The sequence below is a fragment of the Arachis hypogaea genome, chromosome 17, assembly GCF_003086295.3.
Source record: "Arachis hypogaea cultivar Tifrunner chromosome 17, arahy.Tifrunner.gnm2.J5K5, whole genome shotgun sequence".
Lineage (NCBI taxonomy): Eukaryota > Viridiplantae > Streptophyta > Magnoliopsida > Fabales > Fabaceae > Arachis > Arachis hypogaea.
Window position 1 is genome coordinate 38,338,654 of NC_092052.1, and position 13,774 is coordinate 38,352,427.

Sequence of the window (13,774 nt, forward strand, 5' to 3'; positions counted from 1 at the left end):
ATAATTGTTTCTACGTTTTGTCTGATTCAAAGTGCAGTTGGATTAAAAAACAATGACTATTACATCAATATGGTAATTATAAGTTTAAAAAAAAAGAGATTAATACATGTATAAATTTTTATATTCATGCATTATGTATTTAAATTTGTCATGAGATTAGTTATTTTTTTGGAAAGGAAGAACCTTTCTTGTGTCTATGTAAGAGGGTGTGGTTGTTTTTGGTAACAGAGATGGTTGATGAAATAAAAACCTTTTGATTTTTTTGTTAAAAATTAAACGCACAATGTAACAGTATATTTCTTAACTTACAAACTGATATTAAATATGTATATGAAAATTTATTTATATTTGTGATATGGAAAAAAAATGATCTAGTACATATAAACAAGATATAACATAGTTGATATATAGGTGAATTCTATGACGTAGAAGTGATTGTCTTTCTACATGTGTAGAAATGTAGTGTCCACTTTTTTATTATGCCAAGTGTATATGAGAGAGAATTAGAAGTGACACCTTACAATAAATGTTCAGATGCAACAGTAGCATTTATTATTCTCATCACTTGAAAGATTAGTAATATTTTCAAATCTAATTAAATTTAAGTGGGTTAATTAAAATGAGAGAATCAAAAGGACAATAAACTTACTTGAGTTGGGTTTTTTTGTAAATTGATTATTGTGGTAAATAAGATCTGGGTCAATAAAAATGACTCCAAATAATTTCAGATTTTGGTTCTTTATTTTGTTTTTTTTATTATTTATTATATTGTTGAGATCTGAGTCATTTAATAGCAAAATTTTGTGTAAAATACGAAAGACCTGTAGTTGAAGTCGAATTGTGACTCTAGAAGCAATACTTTAAAAAAGTCTAATTACTTTTATGTATCTTCATGTGAAAAAATATTTATACCATTAATTATATCTTTATAATAAAACTATTTGATATATTCCATTCAAATTATATGTTATAATTGTCAAATTGGTCTATTAAAAATTTGATATTATTATATTTTAATAAGGTATATAAGTATTTAATGAAGCACTTTTTTTATATATGTTCAATTAATAGTTAAAATTCATTCAACTTCTTTTATAGCTGTTTGAAAAGAAAAAATATTACAGTCATTATTATTATTATTATTATTATTATTATTATTATTATTATTATTATTATTATTATTGTGTCATGTTAATAAAATTAATACATGTAAAAATAATATACTACGAAAACATATAGCATGTATCATGATATGAAATATTTCAGTAATTGATATGAAATATTTCAGTATTTTTAATCATTAATTTTAATCATAAAATTAATTTTAATAATTGTTAATTTTAATTATAATATATTTTTAATTAAAATCAATAATTAAAAATAAAAAAACACAAATACCATAGTACATGCATGTGAATGCTTTTTATTATACCGTGTGACATGTATTGTAGACCTTAGTCTACGTGCAATAGAGTATATGATTTCCTATCCATATTTGAAGCTTTATAAAGTGAATGCAGGGAAGATGCTATTTTTCATGACTTCATTTGCTATCCATTCTTTTTTCATAATTGTTAGTGCTATAAAACAATATAATACCATAAATCAGTTGAATTATGAGTTTAAAATTTAAAGAATTATTATTACGAAAAAAATCAAAAAAAAATTTATTTGGACTCATTAATTATTCACACAATAATATAATGATTAAAGATCAAAATAAGAGAACCATGAAATTAAATAAGAACAGGAATATTTTTGTTTACTTTTATGTATGTCAATAATCAATCTAAAAAAAGCCCAACTCACCTAAGTTTATTGTCCTCTGATTCTCTCACTTTAATTAATCCACTTAAATTTAATTAAATTTAATAATGTTACTAATTCTTCAAGTGATGAGAACAGTAAATTCTACTGTTGTATCTGAACATTTACTATCAAGTGTCACTTCTAATTCTCTCTCATATACACTTGGCATAATAAGAAAATGGACACTACATTTCTATACATGTAGAAAGACAATCACTTCTACATTATAGAATTCACCTGATATATATACATTAGATCATAAATATAATTAATCTTTTTAAAAATAAACTATATATAAATATATTAAATAGATTATGTATACCAGTCGGGCGTAACTCGGGCTTTACACTAGATTATATATATAGTAGAGTAAGTTTGTAAAACCCAGTTATTTAATAAATAATTAACTCATAAATTAAGATTTATTCTAGAAAATTAAAAATGTGATTTTCATGGTTTAATATGATAGATAAAATTAAAACGAGAATTTCGACACTAATTTTAAAGAATTTGGCCCAAAATTGGGCCAAACAGGCCGAACCGAACTCAAACCGGGCCCGTGGGCCCAACAAAATACGCTAGATGCAGCCATGGGAGAAGATAAGAAGCAAATCCTCATTCCAACTTCAATCCTTAATAACTTTTGATCCGGAGCTCCGATTGACGCACCGTTTTCGGCCACGGAACCACGACGTCAAGCTCTACAAAACCCACACAATTATTCTTGATATAAGCCACAGTTTCTTCCTCAAATCCTCAGCCCTCATTTTCGAAATTTTAGTGGGTAAAGTGTTCAGATTTTTTAGTTTAGATGTTGTAAGCTCAAATTAACTTGAAGGGAAGGCTTGTTCTTGCTTCCTTGATCCTTGGGTGAGGTAAGAGATCTTAAACCTAGTGAAAATATTGAGTTTAAAGTATTGGGTATTGAGTTATTGTGTTTTAGTGTGATATTGTGACTTAGGCCTTGTATATATGAGTGTTGGAGCTTGATTGGTGGTTTTGGAAAGCTTGAAAAGGGGCTTTGGTACGCGAAATTGTGATCCCTTACAACGGCGCTAAAAACTTGGTGCGCGCAAATGTGATCTCAACACTTCTTCACAACTCCGTGTAACTAACCAGCAAGTGCACTGGGTCGTCCAAGTAATACCTTACGTGAGTAAGGGTCGATCCCACGAAGATTGTCGGCTTGAAGCAAGCTATGGTCACCTTGTAAATCTCAGTCAGGCAGATTTAAATGGTTATAGAGAATTGATAAATAAAACATAATTAAAAATATAAACTAAGATAGAGATACTTATGTAATTCATTGGTGAGAATTTCAGATAAGCGTATAGAGATGCTTTCGTTCCTCCTGAACCTCTGCTTTCCTACTGTCTTCATCCAATCATTCCTACTCCCTTCCATGGCAAGCTTTATGTTGGGCATTGATAAACCACTATTTTATGGTTTATCTTGTACTCAATTGAGTGGTTTTTATTAACTCTTTACCCACTTATTCATAATATTTGCATGGTTTTATATTTCCTTCTTGATTTTGTGCTATGATTGAAAACATACTTCTTTGATCTTATATTTGCTTATTATTAATCCTCTCTTATTACCATTAGATGCCTTGATATGTGTGTTAAGTGATTTCAGAGATTACAGGGCAGGAATGACTCAAAGGATGGAAAGGAAGCATGCAAAAGTGAAAGGAATACAAGAAGTTGGAGAAATTGCTAAGCTGTCCAGCCTGACCTCTTCGCACTCAAACGGCTATAACTTTAGCTACAGAGGACCAAACGATGCGGTTCCAGTTGCAGTGGAAAGCTAATGTCCGGGGCTTCGATTTGATATATAATATGCTATAGTTTCCCTAACGCTAGGTGACGCGACCGCGTGATCCATGCGGCCGCGTCGCAGTGACAGAAATCAGCGTGTTTGAATTCTTCTCCAGCGATTTCTGGGCTGTTTTCGACCCAGTTTGCGGCCCAGAAAATACAGATTAGAGGCTATAAAGTGGGGGAATCCATTCATTCATGAGGAGGCTCTCATAATTCACTTTTCATGATTTAGATTAGTTTTGAGAGAGTTTCTCTCCTCTGTCTCTTAGGATTTAGGACTTCTCTTAGTTTTAGGAGTGACTCTCAATCCCAGGTTCTTTATTTTTATATAATTTATGAACTCTTCCATGTTAAATATAATTTTCTTAATTAATGTTATTTGAGGTATTTCAATTCATGACTGCTTTCTTTTATTTACATGATTACTGCTTCCCATCTGAAGACATTTTTATTCCAGTAGATTTACTCTTTTCGTTTTAGTTTTGGTTAAGAAATCAGTAACTCATGAGTTATCCAATTCAACAGCATAATTGTTAATTGTTATCTTACCAATTGAATTGAACTTCAATAATCCCAATCTTTTCTTAGGAATTAACTAGGATTTGAAGATCTAACTAGTTAGTCACTTGACCTTCCTCTGCTTTAAGTAAGGGTTAACTAAGTGAAATTAAGATTCAATTTTCATTATCATTGATAAGGATAACTAAATCTGGACTTCCAATTTCTCATACCTTGCCAAGAGTCTATTTTATTATTATTATTTTATTTTACTTGTCATATAACATATTCCCACCTTACTTCCAAAACCCCAATTTACAAACTCATAACCAATAATAAGAACATACCTCCCTGCAATTCCTTGAGAAGACGACCCGAGGTTTGAATACTCGGTTACCAATTTCAAAGGGATTTGTTACTTGTGACAACCAAAACATTTGTACGAAGGGATTTCTGTCGGTTTAGAGACTATATCTACAACGCGACTGTTTTTATGAAATTCTTTACTGGCAAAAATCCTAACGTCAAAATGGCGCCGTTGCCGGAGAATTGCAAACGTGTGCCTTATTATTGGTTATTGTAAATATTTAAAAAAAAATCAATTTTTAATTTTCAAATTTTAAAAATTTAATTTTCAAAATTTAAAATTCAAATTTAAAAAAAAATTTCAATTTTTAATCTTCAAATTTCAATTTTTTTTTTAAAAAATTTTAAAATTCAAATTTTAATTAAAAAATTTGAATTTCAAATTTGCTTTTATTTTTGTTTTTAAATTTTTTAACTAACTATGAACTCTCACCCCTTTGGCTATGAGTCTGGTTACAATAATGTTGCAGGAAGAAGAAATTACAATGAGAACAGGCATCAAGGTTGGAACAATCAAAGATGGGAGGAGCCACAAGGATTTGATCAACCCTCATGGTAACAACCACCTCCAATGGACTATCAACAACCACCACCATGTGCCTATGAACCCTTTCCTCAACATAACTTTGGACCACCATACTCACAAGCCCCTTTCCGCCATTCACCTCCATATGACCCTAACCCTCAACCACCATACCAACCACCTTATGAGCCATATGAACCATATATAGAACCACCCCAATTCCAACCCAATTACTCCCAAGAACCACCACTTCAATATTCATCATCTCCATATCCATCAATCCAAGAGCACTATGATCCTACTTATGAAAGCCGAGTGCATCAAGAGACAAAAGATCGTTTCAAGAAAACAGTGGATCGATTTCAGGCAACCACTCAACAACTGGGGCAAGCATTAATTCAATGGGCTTCTAGGCGCTTAAATACACAAGGATCAGCCATAGCCCCATGTGGACAGTCTAGTGAAGAGCGTAGCATGAAGGAAATACAAGAAACCCCAGTGGACAAGACAGAGAATGAATTCGTACTAGAACAAGTAGAAGACGCTGTCATTGTTCAAGAAGAAGAAAAAGTGGTTGAAGACTTAGGAGATGCAGAACCTCCATGGGAAAGTCCAGTCATAGAACCTCTTTCCAAGACGGTTGAATTTTATGCTGAGGAGGGTGTACAACCTCCAAAGCATATCATAGTTGAAGACTTGGAAGAGGTTGATCAAGAGATGGAGATTCAAGAAAAAGAAGTACAACCTCCCATGCCCTTGAAAAGCAATGAAGAGGAGATTGAACCGGAAGAAAGCTACCAAGAGGAAGAAGTTGAAATTGAAGAAGCTTGCAAAGAGGTGGTAATTATCAAAGAAGAGCACAAGGGAGTGGAGCTTGCAATTTCATTAAAAATACCTCCCCCTAAGTTGCCATCATCCTTCACAACATTCAAGTGGGTAAAATTCATATCCCATAGCTTTCTAATCCCACTTGAATATGGGCTACTGGAGACGGATGGTCAACTTAGAGCTCTTTGTGATATTAAGAGTAAGAGGAAGATGGCCAGTAGTAAGAATTGTCCTGCAAGGTTCATCATGGTTGGAAGCTTTAAGTTTAAACGCAAAGGTTGGTGTAGAGCTCAATTGAATGGGTCTAGGAAGCTGTTTGGTAGCTGCAATGAGAATTCAAATTACTTATAACCCAGCTGGAAAAATACAGGTCCCGACAAAAATGGGTGTAAAAGCAAGGTTTGGGATCCTGGAATCTGTTCTGACATCCAACACCCCGGGAGCCTAAGAATCTTTTTGAAGCTGCTCAAGGGTTTACATGCCTAGTTTGGGACCCCGGAGGTTACTGGGATCACAAACACTGGTGGAGATTCCTGGATGAGTTCAAGTATAAGCCACCATAACAGGAAGCTCATCAAATGTCCAACTTAAGGACTTTAACTAAAAGTGCTAGGTGGGAGACAACCCACCATGGTATGATCGTTCTTTTTCATTTTTATTTAGTTTTATTTGTTTTCGAGTTTTATTTTATTTTATTTTATTGAACCTGGAGTTTTGCATCACATTCATATTAACACTGCATTCTGCATATTTTTAGATTAAAAAAAAAGAGCGAGCACGCGACGCGACCGCATCAGCGACGCGTCCGCGTCGCAAGGAGATGGGAGATAATATTAATATGAACAGAGAGTTTCGCAGGAGCAGCGCTGGAGGCGTGCCAATGGCACAAATCACCCCACGCGGCCGCGTGACCTGAAAATCGACGTCACCCGGGTGCATGGCCGAATGTTGAGCTGGAGTTGGGCTTGAATTGTGCTGGAAGCCCAAGCCTCACCACGCAAACGCGTGCCCCACGCGTCCGCGTCATATCCCCATGATGGCCACTCACGCGATTGCGTCAACCACGCGACTGCGTCACCCAAGATTTTGGCAATACTAAGTTTTGAACAGAGAGTTATGCGACCGCGAGGCTGCACTCGTGCCACTAGCACAAATCAAGTCACGCGATCGTGTGCCCCACGCGTCCGCGTCACCTGACCTTATTGCGCACCACGCGGCCGCGTCACCCACGCGACCGCGTCGCCAGCGTCGCACACCTTAACCTCATATGCCAAAATATCTTGTCTTTCTCTTCCCCAAATCCTATTTTCTCTTTTCCCTCCTTATTTCTTCCTTACTTCTCCTCTCTTTCTTTCCCTTCTCATTCTTCTTATCTTTCATTTTATTTTACTTCATTTATTTGCATATTTCATTCATTACATTATTTTCACTGGTGTTGGAATCTTATTTGGGTCATTGTGGATTATTGCATAATTATTTGACAATTATATATTACTTTTTTTTTAAAGGATGCTTGCATGTTCAATTTAATACTTTCAAATAGCTTATTTACCGTACATGCTATGTGTTTGTGAAAAAGCCCATATGGCATTATGCTCTTCTCTATTATACTTTATACTATTTAATGCTTGCTTTTCATAAACTCCCTTTACTATTTTAATTGAATATAATTGTCAATACAAACATGGTAATTTATTAGAAGTAATGCTTGGTCTATGCTACTCATGCCCTTTTCCGGCATGCCAATAAACACCTTGCATCCACTTATCTTTCGATGCACTGGCTATTTTTCATTGCTGGCTTTTCACATGTACTCGAGAGCATGTGTTAATGTCAATTACATCCTAATGTGCATCCATCACCACTCTTCCATTCTCTTCCTTGCTATATATCTATTTGAATTTAATTTACTTTCTCTTCCCTTCTTCAGGATGGCCACCAAGGAAGGAAAGGAGAAAGCTACTCCCAAACCGCCGACAAGGAAATGAACAAAAAAAGAGCCCAGCTGAGAAACCACAACCCCCATCCACTTGCACATCTTAGCATGCACCGAGGACGGTGCAATCTTTAAGTGTGGGGATGTCGATACCGATCTCCATGGGTTAGTACTTTCTTGTCTCAAACACCAATGTTTAAATTTTCTTCGTAGATTAATTGTTGCATTTGCATGTTTGTTTGATTTTTGCATATTTTACCACTTGGTTGAAGTAATATTTTCTTTTTCAAGAAAATTTTTAGAGAATTTCACTAATTTGAATAAAATTTAATGTTACACTTGTTTGAAGAGATATTATACTGGAACATGGTTTAGAACTCGAACACACAAAACCTGTGAGATTTTTGAGCCTATTTGAATTGGTTGCATTTTATCAACCAAAATTCTGTTTTAGTGTGTATTTTTCTCTCTAAAATTGTGATCTTTGTCTTGCTTAATTCTATATTTCCATGGTTTGATGTATGCATGCACTTACATGATTGAGGTCTTTGTTTCACTGAGCTTACATACCCATATGGCCTTACCTTTCATTATCTTTGCAAACCAATTTGAGCCTATTTTACCCCTTTGTTCTTTACGTTAGCACATCATTAACTCTAAGCGGAAAACAATAATGTCCTTAATTTAAATCCTTAGTTAGCTTAGACTAGTGAGAGTGCTTATAATTTAAGTGTGGGGAATTGGGTTTGGAAATATTTGGTTTGAGAATTGAGTATGTTAGAATTTTCTAAAAATGTGAAAGAAATGTTTAGGACATGTTCATGCATTCAATAAATTAATCATATGCATTGAGAAAAACAAAAGAAAAAGAAAAATATATATAAAAAAAAGAGAAAAAAAAAGAAAAGAAAAAAGTGCAAATAAGAGAAAGGGGACAAAATGCCCCAAAGTAAGTGGTGAAAGCAATGCATATGTACAGTACTTAGAATTAGAATGCATGAATAATGTGGAAAACATGGTTGATGGATAGTTAGATTTTGTATTGTGATTACATGGATTGTCTAAAGTTAGGTTGAAAATTTAAGTTAATTAAGGATTCAGATTTTAGTCCACTTGGCCAAATACAATCCTACCTTGACGCTAACCCCATTACAACCCTTAAAAGACCTCTTGATATGTGTATATGTGCATTAAATTTTTGTTGATTGTTAGATGAAGAGCAAGCCTTAGAAAACAAGGTTAGTAGAGAATTGAGAGAATCGAACCTTAAACACTTGAGTGATTAGAGTGTATACACTACCAGTGAGGGTTCGATGCTCAATTCCTTGTTCCCTGCTTTCATGAGCTATTTTCTTCTTGCAAGTCTATTTGTACTTTATTTTTATGATTTGAATTAGTGAAATCCAGTTCATATTTCTTCTTGAAAGATTTGTTTACTTTTAACTAAGTAGGTGGAAACATTCTGCATGTAGTTACATTCATAGGTTGCATTTCATACATTCTTCATTCTTTATAGTTTCTCTTGAGCTTAGCATGAGGACATGCTAATGTTTAAGTGTGGGGAGGTTGATAAACCACTATTTTATGGTTTATCTTGTACTCAATTGAGTGGTTTTTATTAACTCTTTACCCACTTATTCATATTATTTGCATGGTTTTATATTTCCTTCTTGATTTTATGCTATGATTGAAAACATGCTTCTTTGATCTTATATTTGCTTATTATTAATCCTCTCTTATTACCATTAGATGCCTTGATATATGTGTTAAGTGATTTCAGAGATTACAGGGCAGGAATGGCTTAGAGGATGGAAAGGAAGCATGCAAAAGTGAAAGGAATACAAGAAGTTGGAGAAATTGCTAAGTTGTCCAGCTTGACCTCTTCGCACTCAAACGGCTATAACTTTAGTTACAGAGGTCCAAATGACGCGGTTCCAGTTGCGTTGAAAAGCTAACGTCCGGGGCTTCGATTTGATATATAATATGCTATAGTTTCTCTGATGCTAGGTGACGCGATCGCGTGATCCATGCGGTCGCGTCGCAGTGACGGAAATCAGCGTTTTTGAATTCTTCTCCAGTGATTTCTGGGCTGTTTTCGACCCAGTTTGCGGCCCAGAAAATACAGATTAGAGGCTATAAAGTGGGAGAATCCATTCATTCATGAGGAGGCTCTCTTAATTCACTTCTCATGATTTAGATTAGTTTTGAGAGAGGTTCTCTCCTCTCTCTCTCTCTTAGGATTTAGGACTTCTCTTAGTTTTAGGAGTGACTCTCAATCCCAGGTTCTTTATTTTTATAAAATTTATGAACTCTTCCATGTTAAATATAATTTTCTTAATTAATGTTATTTGAGGTATTTCAATTCATGACTGCTTTCTTTTATTTACATGATTACTGATTCCCATCTGAAGACATTTTTATTCCAGTAGATTTACTCTTTTCCTTTTGGTTTTGGTTAAGAAATCAGTAACTCAGGAGTTATCCAATTCAACAGCATAATTGTTAATTGTTATCTTACCAATTGAATTGAACTTCAATAATCCCAATCTTTTCTTAGGAATTAACTAGGATTTGAAGATCTAACTAATTAGTCACTTGACCTTCCTCTGCTTTAAGTAAGGGTTAACTAAGTGAAATTAAGATTCAATTTTCATTATCATTGATAAGGATAACTAAATCTGGACTTCCAATTTCTCATACCTTGCCAAGAGTCTATTTTATTATTATTATTTTATTTTACTTGTCATATAACATATTCCCACCTTACTTCCAAAACCCCAATTTACAAACTCATAACCAATAATAAGAACATACCTCCCTGCAATTCCTTGAGAAGACGACCCGAGGTTTGAATACTCGGTTATCAATTTCAAAGGGGTTTGTTACTTGTGACAACCAAAACATTTGTACGAAGGGATTTCTGTCGGTTTAGAGACTATATCTACAACGCGACTATTTTTATGAAATTCTTTACTGGCAAAAATCCTAACGTCAGGCATCACCGTTGTCAATGGCTACATCCCGTCCTCTCTGTAAAAATGGTCCAATGCACTGTCACTGCATGGCTAATCATCTGTCGGTTCTTGATCAAACTGGAATAGGATTTTCTATCCTTTTGCGTCTGTCACTACGCCCAGCACTCGCGAGTTTGAAGCTCGTCACAGCCATCCCTTCCCAGATCCTACTCGGAATACCACAGACAAGGTTTAGACTTTTCGGATCTCAAGAATGGTCGTCCATGGTTCTAACTTATACCACGAAGATTCTAATATCTTGGACTCGGTCCTCTGTATTAGATATCTAAGAGATAGTCATTCTATCTCTTCTTCATGTAGAACGAAAGTGGTTGTCAGGCATGCGTTCATAAGTGAGAATGGTGATGAGCATCACATAATCATCACATTCATCATGTTCTTGGGTGCGAATGAATATCTTAGAATAGGAATAAGCTTGAATTGAATAGAAAAACAATAGTACTTTGCATTAATTCATGAGGAACAGCATAGCTCCACACCTTAATCTATGGTGTGTAGAAACTCTACCATTGAAAATACATAAGAACAAGGTCCAGGCATGGCCGAGAGGTCAGCCTCCAAAACGTGATCTAAAGATAAAATTCCTGATGTAAATACAATAGTAAAAAGTCCTATTTATGCTAAAACTAGTTACTAGGGTTACAGAGATAAGTAAATAATACAGAAATCCACTTCTGGGGCCCACTTGGTGTGTGGTTGGGCTGAGCTTAAGCTTTACACGTGCAGAGGTTTCTCTTGGAGTTAAACACCAAGTTGTAACGTATTTTTGGCGTTTAACTCTGGTTTGTGACGTGTTTCTGGCGTTTTACACCAGAATGCAGCATGGAACTGGCGTTGAACGCCAATTTGCATCATCTAAACTCAGAAAAAGTATGGACTATTATATATTTCTGGAAAGCCCTGGATGTCTACTTTCCAACGCAATTGAGAGCGCACCATTTGGAGTTTTGTAGCTCCATAAAATTCACTTTGAGTGCAGGAAGGTCAGAATCCAACAGCATCTGCAGTCCTTCTTCAACCTCTGAATCTGATTTTTGCTCAAGTCCCTCAATTTCAGCCAGAAAATACCTAAAATCACAGAAAAACACACAAACTCATAGTAAAGTCCAGAAATGTGATTTTTATTTAAAAACTAATAAAAATATACTAAAAACTAACTAAATCATACTAAAAACTATGTAAAAATAATGCCAAAAAGCGTATAAATTATCCGCTCATCACAACACCAAACTTAAATTGTTACTTGTCCCCAAGCAACTGAAAATCAAATAGGATAGAAAGAAGAGAATATACTATAAATTCCAAAATATCAATGAAACTTAGCTCCAATCAGATGAGCGGGACTAGTAGCTTTTTGCCTCTTGAATAGTTTTGGCATCTCACTTTATCCATTGAAGTTCAGAATGATTGGCATCTATAGGAACTTAGAATTTAGATAGTGTTATTGATTCTCTTAGTTCAGTATGTTGATTCTTGAACACAGCTACTTTATGAGTCTTGGTCGTGGCCCTAAGCACTCTGTTTTCCAGTATTACCACCGGATACATACATGCCATAGACACATAATTGGGTGAACCTTTTCAGATTGTGACTCAGCTTTGCTAAAGTTCCCAATTAGAGATGTCCAGGGTTCTTAAGCACACTCTTCTTTTTGCTTTGGACCTTGACTTTAACTGCTCAGTCTCAAGTTTTCACTTGACACCTTCATGCCACAAGCACATGGTTAGGGACAGCTTGGCTTAGCCGCTTAGGCCAGGATTTTATTCATTGTGGGCCCTCCTATCCATTAATGCTCAAAGCCTTGGATCCTTTTTATTACCCTTGCCTTTTGGTTTTAAGGGCTATTGGCTTTTTCTGCTTGCTTTTTCTTTTTCTTTCTTCCTTTTTTTTTGCCATTTTTTTCATTTTTTTCTCCTTTTTTTTCGCAAGCTTTTGTATTCACTGCTTTTTCTTGCTTCAAGAATCATTTTTATGATTTTTCAGATTATCAAATAACATTTCTCCTTTTTTATCATTCTTCAAGAGCTAACATATTTAACATTCATAAACATCAAATTCAAAAGACATATGCACTGTTCAAGCATTCATTCAGAAAACAAAAAGTATTGTCACCACATCAAACTAATTAAACTAATTTCAAGGATGAATTCGAAACCATGTACTTATTGTTCTTTTGTAATTAAAACATTTTTCATTTAGGAGAGGTGATGGATTCATATGACATTCATAGCTTTAAGACATAGACACTTAGACACTAATGATCATATAGTAAAGACACAAATATAAATAAAACATAAGGCATAGTAAACGAAAAACAGGAAAATAAGAACAAGGAGATTAAGGAACGGGTCCACCTTAGTGAGGGTGGCGTCTTCCTCTTCTTGAAGAACCAATGGTGCTCTTGAGCTCCTCTATGTCTCTTCCTTGTCTTTGTTGTTCCTCCCTCACAGCTCTTTGATCTGCAGTCAAATGCTCTACCACTAAACTATGGAAAAACAAAAAGCAATGCTTTTGCCACTCCAAACTTAAAAGGTTTGCTCATCCTCGAGCAAAAGAAGAAAGAAGTGGAGAAGATGGAGGAGATGAAGGTGTGTGAATGGGTGGATTTGGGAGGGAAATGGTTTGGATTTGAATGGTAAGGTAGGTGGGGATCCTGTGGGGTCCACAGATCCAGTGGGATCAAGGACTTAACATCCCTGCTCCAATTAGGCATGTAAAACGCCGTATACATGCAATCCTGGTGTTTAACGCCAGACTGCTGCTTGTTTCTGGCGTTAAATGCCCAAATATAGCTTGTTTCTGGCGTTAAACGCCAGCTCTATGCTTGTTTCTGGCGTTTAACGCCAGCTTTCCTCAGGGTGTAATCCTGGCGTTTAAACGCCAGACTGCTGCTTGTTTCTGGCATTTAACGCCAGCTTCATGCTCTGTTCTGGCGTTAAACGTCAGCCAGATGCTC